Source organism: Ambystoma mexicanum, chromosome 5p (assembly GCF_040938575.1).
Source record: "Ambystoma mexicanum isolate Mex_15411 chromosome 5p, UKY_AmexF1_1, whole genome shotgun sequence".
Taxonomy (NCBI): domain Eukaryota; kingdom Metazoa; phylum Chordata; class Amphibia; order Caudata; family Ambystomatidae; genus Ambystoma; species Ambystoma mexicanum.
Genome location: NC_090930.1, coordinates 266,669,803 through 266,677,908, shown reverse-complemented (window position 1 = coordinate 266,677,908; position 8,106 = coordinate 266,669,803).

Below are 8,106 nucleotides of genomic sequence, written 5' to 3'. Positions count from 1 at the left end.
GGCAGATTAACATCGTCCTTTGCTTACCTGTACATATTAAGTGTGCTTAGAGGTTTGTATTTGAAAAGAATATGCCATAGACAAGTGGTTTATAAAATATGTAATGCTTCAAAATGTAATGTGGAGTCTTCAGCCGTGAAATGGTGTTAAGCTGGAAACTGTATAACTCAGTAAATGTGATGTATGTTTCCAGGGCAACCATTGCAAAGCCATACGCCGAACTGCTAATTGACTAGTTCCGACCTGGCTTTCTCCTGTGACTTGTTATACAAAGACCCAGGGAAGTCTTAGGTAAGGAGCATGACTTGTTCTGATATTATATCACCTTTCATATCTCATTATACAATGCACATTGTTTATGTTGCTATGACAATTGTAGAGGAAACTATAATTATGCTTCAGTAGTCAGCAAGAAACACATGTTGCTCATTCAATGAATAGCCATGACATGTGTTTGGGTTTAACAATGGTTACACAAGAAGGAATAATTGGGAAAGGTAGAAGGATTATGCTTTTCTACGAAGATTTGTTCTACCTACAAGGTACATTGTAATAATGAGTTCATGGCCATCTAGGAATCATTGGTGCTTGGGGGACAAATGGTTGACAGGACAATGAAAGACAATGCACACGTGTTCCTAAACTTGTGATCTGTCTATTGTAAATGAAACAGGTTTTATGTTATGTTGTTTTATAACACACACTGATGTCATGTGCATGGTGTCCAGGCGCTCACGTGGCTCTGTAAGAAAGTGGGTGGGGTAGGTTAGTGAGGTAAGAGGGATAGGATAGACATTGTGCTCTTCTGTTGATGCCAGAAGAACTAGGAGAAACTGGCGCCCGTGCGTGTCAGCTTTCTGAGTCTGCTTTGATTGAGTGCACTGGGCATTTTGTGTCCGGAGGGGTAACGTTCAGTGTCTGGGTTGTTTCATGTTTATAGCTGTTTGCTCTTTTGGCGGATGGGGGGATTGTGGGTTATGTGTGTAGTATGGCTAGCCCTTTTGGGTATGTGTAGTACAAGGGAGGTGTGTGGGAGAGGAAAAGGGAGCATGGGGTGGTTAGTAGTATGTGGCTGTTTAATTATCAGTTCCAGGATCCATACTGTCCCATGATTGCTTTGGGTCTGGGTATGAGTTGTGGGAAGTGGCCATTTTTATTCTTGTCTCAGTGTATTGAATAACCAGGTTTTCTGTTGTTTTCTGAAGGTTAGGTGATCTTTTGCCGTTCTTATTTCCTTCAGTAATGAGTTCCATAGTTTGCTTATCAAATAGGAAAATGTGGTTCTTCCGTATTTCCTTTTCTCATAGTGTTTTGTTTCGAGTTGGACATCGTTGCTCGATCTTAGGTTTCTTCCTAGGTGGTAGCAGTTGATTTTGGCTTGGAGAAATTCGCCTCCTTGTCCGTGTAGTGATTTGTCAGCAAAGCAAAGGGCTTTTTTTTACTGGAAACTCGCTTCTCAGGGCTGAAGTGTTGTGGTCTCTTCTCATTAGTCTCAGGAGTAGTCTTGCTGCAGTATTTTGGAGGCGCTGGTGTTTTTTTTTGTGAAGTGGTCTGGCATTCCAAGGTAAAGGCTGTTTGCATAGTGTAGTCTTGCTAAGGCCCTCCTTCTGCTGAAAAAGGGGTCGTACTCGACTTCCATATGTCAAGTTCTGTGTAGGAATGCGAAGTAGAACAATATCCCTCTAATTGGTCACAGTAGTTTCTTTGCTATTATGTTGACTTGTGGTTCTAGTCCATTTTCCATAAGTATTCCTGGCTTCTTTATCACAGAAGATGCCTGCGGTTGGGTTCCCATGCATGGTGGCCAGTTCAGGTTTGTGTGTGTTGTGATATCCTCTGGGGGGGGGATCATTATTTCTGTTTTGGTTGGATTTAGTTTGAGATTGTTGATTGTCACCGAGATTTATATGTCCGTGAGGCATTTGTTGAGGGTTTTGTTTGGGTCTTGGGTTGAGGTTATCTTGAAGATGAGTTGTGTATCAGCTGCATAGTTTTAGGCAGTCAGTCCATGGGTTTGAATGAGTTTCATTTGGGAGGACATGTAGATGTTGAAGAGGAGTGGGGAGAGGTTAGATCCGTGAGGTACGCTGCAGCTAATGTTTTTGATGTTAGATGTAAATGGCGGCAAGTATGTTCTTTCAGTTCTGTTGGTGAGGAAATATTTTAGCCATTGTAGAGGGGAGCCTTTTATGCCACATTCCTAAAGTCTCTGAATTAGGGTTGTGTGTCTAATTGTGTCGAAGGCAGCTGATATGTTTAGTAGTATGTGGGCTGATCAGGTGCTGTTGTATGTGTTTATTTTTAGGTTGTCCCATATGGGTAGAAGTGCAGATTCCGTTCCTCTCATGGGTCTGAAGCTGACTTGGGTGTGGTTGAGTGTTCCATTGGTTTCTACATTGTTGAGTAGTATTTTGTAGATGTGGTTCTCAAGTAGTTTTGCTGGGTAGGGTAGTTTCGATATAGGTCTGTAGTTGGGTCTTCTGCATTTCCTGTTTTGTTTGTTAGGAGGGGCTTGAAGAGTTGGTTTTGAAGAGTTTTGCAGGTGCTAATTGGCCTATGTCCTCAGTGATTCAGGTGTCAAGTTATTATTCCGCTCAGTCTGGAGTCATTCTGTTATGCTGGGAGATCTTTGGTTTGGTTGATTCCATTAGCTCTGTTAGGGTTTCCGGGTCAAGCCTCTTCCAGTTGCTTTTGTTAGTGGCATGGAGTATTGTGTTTCCAGGCATTATGCAGTTTTGGATTTTGACAGTGAATTGGATCAAGTGGTGATCACTCCATATGATCGGTATCGCCGGGGTGGTGGTCGAGAGTCCATCTCTGCAGAAAATTGCATCTAAGGTGTGCCCAGCACGGTGCGTGGGTCTGTTTACTATTTGTTTGAAGTGGAGGATTTCCACTAGGGCATGGAGGGAGTTGGCTGTGCTTTTGTTTTCTCTTTTGAACCAGATGTTGAGGTCCCCCAGAACAATTATGTTATATTGATAAGTGGAGAGTTTGGCAATGGTGTCAGTGAGCTTCGTTGCAAAGTTGAGGGTTGTAGGATGGCGGTATGTAGATCAGGAGGAACAGGAGGTTGGCTTGGTTATTGAGCTTTATGTTGATTTGGAGTGATTTGCAGCCTTCTTTGTCAGTTGGGGGGGTGAATTGGCATAGATGTGGTCTTTGTGGGCTATCACAATTCCACCTGCTCTTTGGTTTTCTCTGTTCCTTGGTGCCACCCTCGCTTAGAAGGTCATACATTTCTGTTTGTGTTTGGACATGGATCTGAAATTGAATAGGCTGCAGTGCAGAGTGTGTGCTTTTCCTTGTTTATTGTTGCATATCCTTTCTTGCATCTCAGTTGGGGTGGTTTATCCGGTTTTCTTTTCCTAAGGTTTCTCTTGGATGAGACTAATTGCTGATTGTGTTGTTGGAGCCTCTGTTTCTTCTGTGAAGAGTTCAATTCAATTAAGCAATGGTGGGGCGCTGTTGAGCAGTCCAGAAAATGACTGCTTAGCTAGTGAGCTCCGTGATCTGCCAGCACTCATCTGCAAATGTCGGCGGCTATTTTCTGAATCCCTGGCCATCGCTTCACAGACGGATCATTGATATTTTGCTGAGCACCTACCTGCAATTTTGGGAGAAATCGGTGTCGGGGTCCTGTGTTGCGGCCACTTGACGCTTGGCTTGCTGTGTGGCCTGGACTGCGCAGTCTTGCGGAGGGGCCTGGCCTCTGCCCTCCCTGTCCAATTCTGCGGACGAACTCCACCGGAGCATACCATCCTGACTTCCAGCTCCTGCGGGCTGCGCTGCCCGCCTGACCACTTGCTCCTGCCGGGGCAGTGTCGGGGGGACCCCCGCCCCGGTGTCATCCTACGCCTAGTGGTGCCTCGGTGCACCGGGGGCCTGCCCACGCCACCACTCTGCTGACTCTGCTGTCGGGCTTGGCTAGCTCGCCGGCGGCGGTGCCTCGCGGGGGGTGCTGGGGCCTCCCTGCAGCCTGTTGTGGCTGGCCACGCTTGCCAGTGCCGGGTCCACCCTGGGGACTGAGCGGCTGCCTGCCCGGCCCCTGCTGACATCGGAGTGACGGCGGGGTTGGCGCGTGTGAGCGCTGCCTACGCGCGGACTGGGCCAGTGCCTGGCGGCTCGTGGCGGGATCTCCCTCCTGCGCCCCTCGTCTAATCTCACCTACTGGGGCCTGTAAAAATAGTGCTGAGGAGCCGTGGTGCGGACCCCCATCGTGACTAGGCTGCCCATTGGACCTCCGCTGGATGCCGCCTGCGACACGGGCACAGCTGCCCTATAGGCTGAGAGGTGGATGCTGGGGCCTGCTCATGTGCTGCTACTGGCTGCTCTCTAGGGGAGGCCCTCTGCCCCGCTAATTCTGCCACCTCCATATATAACTTTTGCCACTGGACCTGAAGCAGCCCACTACTTGCCGGCCCTGTGAGAGGCCACTCTTGCACTGTGGCACCCTGTCCCCAGGCTGCTGAGTGGCGGCCTGCCTTCACTCCTTAACTGTGTTGAGCTCTGAGCCCAGGGAGGTGGCTCACCCCTCAATATCTGGGGCGCCGGACTTTGCTCCTACACACGTGGCCCCCCCACTGAGACGCTACCAGCCACGCGACACCCTACTCGACGAGTGGCGGGGTCGAGGTCGTCCATACTTCTCGTCTGCCATCTCCCATTTATAACGTCACCGCTGGACCCGTGGACCACGGCCCGGTCTGCAATACAATACTTGAATAACCACGCCTCTCATCAGTGCATAACCAGCACACCAACTTAAATTTCATCACGATACATCTGCGCTCCCACAGCGTTACGTGTTCCACCACCACCGCTGCCTCGAAATACTCCTCGGTCCCCATCAGTGTGGCCGCTCCGCTATAATACTTGGACATCTACCAGCAGTGAACGCCTCACGTCTAACTACACTGTCATGTCTAGCAGATCCCGGGGTGCCAGTAAAGTGGGAGCTATGGATAGGTTTGCCAAAGCAACGCCTAAATCAGACCAGGGCTATGCATCCACCAATCAAGATGACCCCACCACATCCCCACCGGTGCTGGCTCTTGACGTTGCGACGATACTGAAGTCCATGACCAAGAATTTTGCTTCTTTCCACAAGAAACTTGATGATATTAATGCCAACGTCGCGGCGCTCAAATCCCAATTAGACCATGCTGGCACCAGGATCACTGAGGCGGAAACACGAATAAGTGCCAATGAAGACAACATACACACCCCCCAGAATACTGTCAGCTCCCTCAGCCGGGACATGAAAATGGTTAAGGCCAAGTGAGATGACCTGGATTCGAGATTGCGCAGGAGCAACGTACGTATAATTGGAGTTCCTGAGAATGCACTCAAGGGCCGCATGGAGTTGGCGGTGGACGATCTATTAAACAAGCTGCTTGACAAACCCGCTCTGTCCCCTTTCTTCACTGTGGAGCATGCTCACCATGCCTTATCATCGCGTCCTGCACCCGGAGATATCCCCAGGCCTATCATTGCTAAAATTCTCAATTACAGAGACAGGGACCTTATCCTTCGCTTATCCCATGAAAAGGGGGAGCTGTGCCTGGGCTCCCAGACAATCAGGATCTTCCCTGACTTCTCCGTGGCGGTACAGCAAGAGAGACGCCAGTTCTTAGGTGTCAAGAAGATGCTGCAAGAACTAAGCATCCCCTACGTGATGCTGTTCCCGACACGGCTGAAGTTCACATTTAAAGGGAAACTGTACTTCTTCACGGTTCCCGAAGAGGCAGTGAAGTTTATAGAAGCCCAGATACCGCTCAATGTCCCTCCTGGGGACCACATGGACATGGACAATGACTGATCCGGCCCCCATCTGCCTTCTAAGAATTAAACAAGTTAACCTCCTTTACTCTTGTCATTTGATCTGTTACGCTGCATGCCCTGACTCTGAAGCCGCTCTACGGCACCCAGCTCAATCACAAAGAGACACTGGCTCACGTATACGTGTTGTCGCTTTTCAGTCAAGCTGATCGAAAATACTGGGCCTGAACTACATGTAATATCACTACCCGCTGGCCCATATGTCCTTTCAGGGAAAACTATCATCTAAGGACTTACCAAGCCAGACCCACATACCCTTGCAGTACCCCAATACTCTTTGTTGTTTTGTATTACTGGCAACGGCGCACCCCACTGCAGTTGAAAACTTATGTTGGAGTTCCTGGTTGGTGTGGGCCCCTGTTGGGCCAAAAGAGTGGCCGGTCCATGTTGGGATCAGCCTGTTGACACCCACTTCTTGAGGGGTGGTGGAGGTGGGTGGGTGTGGGACGGTTTGGGCACCGCCGGCCATTGCCGTATGGTGAGGGAGGGGGGTGGTGGGGTTTCGGGAAGTTACATTGCAAATGGCAGGGGCAGACCGACAGAACGCGCTATGTTGGAGCGTCTAAGCTGTGACCAAGCAAACTGCAAATGCATGACACGACAGATGAGCTGGGATGTGCCTTAAACAACTGAAATGCTACTACCATAATGTCCTGGAATGTCTGGGGATTGGGTAACCATACTAAGGCTCATAAAATCATGGCCTATGCTAATAGACATGGCTGCAAAATACTGCTGTTACAAGAAACGCACTACACTGGCCGCCTGGCGGGGAGCATGGCACCATCTTGAGGCCCCAACAGATACTTAACAGACCCGGCGGCCCTTCCTCTCTAATCTCAGTAACATGCTACCACGCTGGTCCTCCCTAAGGTCACTGCTCTCCTCATTACAAGTACTACTCTCAGTGTGGTCAATTACTAGGTCGTCACACCTACCACCTCCCAATTTAGCTGCCCCTAGCTCCTTGCACACCTCATCCATGGCCACCACTCACAGATCTCCTGATACCTACCAAAGTACTGCACCTCAATACCACAACATCTACCTCAACGATCCGGCCCTATGGCTCGACCATTTCGCCAAAAAACCCTCACCCAACCAACCATGTCCTATCACTCTTAGAAACCTAAGATTAGGATCTAGACTTATGGGTAAGAAGGGACACCCCATGTACCTGAGCCCATACCTCAAAACTCATATGCACAGCCCGCCCCCACAAACGGCCACCTCACCCACGCCCCATCACCCTCAAATCATCACAGCTTCATCAAGCAACATTGGTTTAATTAAAGCTGCGCTGATTAACGCAAGATCCCTAACTGCGCACACTCTGGACATTGCTGATCTTATCAAAACTCAGGAACTCGCCTTCATCGCCATCTCCGAGACCTGGCTGTACGCGGCTTCCGGCCCAACACTCTCATTGGCCATCCCCACTGATTACTCTATCATCAGATGTGATCGCACCTCGAGAGGTGGAGGAATTGCTTTCATCGCTAGAAACTCATCCCAAGCACTAAGGTGGAAACTGCAGAGTTACTCTCTGTCAAGCTCGGACTCTCAGCTAACCAAACGGCTACCATTCACCTAATATACAGACCCCCTGTCCACCCACATCCTTTGTGGATGATATCTCTATGTTAGTACTCAACAATGCTAAGTCCAACTCCCAAACCATCATTCTTGGCGACCCCAATCTAGGACACCAAGACCCTAATGATCCTGCGGCCTCGACCTAGCTAATACCTTAACAAATTTAGGTTTCACTCACCACTTACAGGAACCCACCCACATTAAAGGGCGGTCCCTTGACTGGCTTAGTGACACCAATTGCAATATTAGCGTAATCTCCAACGCCCCTTGCTTGTGGTCTGACCACCATGTCATCACTTTCAGCATCGAAGCAGTCCCACCACCCAGGCCTTTGCTCGCCCCAGCCACCCTCACTAGAAATAAAAAGAACATTACGACAGAAAAACTACTCCCTCTTATCCTTCCCACACTAAATAACGCTCCTGACACTTGCTCAGACCCCACCAACCTAGCCGACATGTACAACCAGTCAGTGCTTGCAGCCATCAACTCTATCGCCCCGCTCAAACTGAGGAAACCCAAACAACGAGCACACCTTAACTCGTGGTTTACTCCCCAGCTTAGAGTGTTACGCAAAGAGAAACGCACAGCAGAGTCACGCTGGAGAAGTCACCACTCCGACGCCCACAAGTACAGTCTTCTGATAGCCACCCTTAACTATAAAGAAGC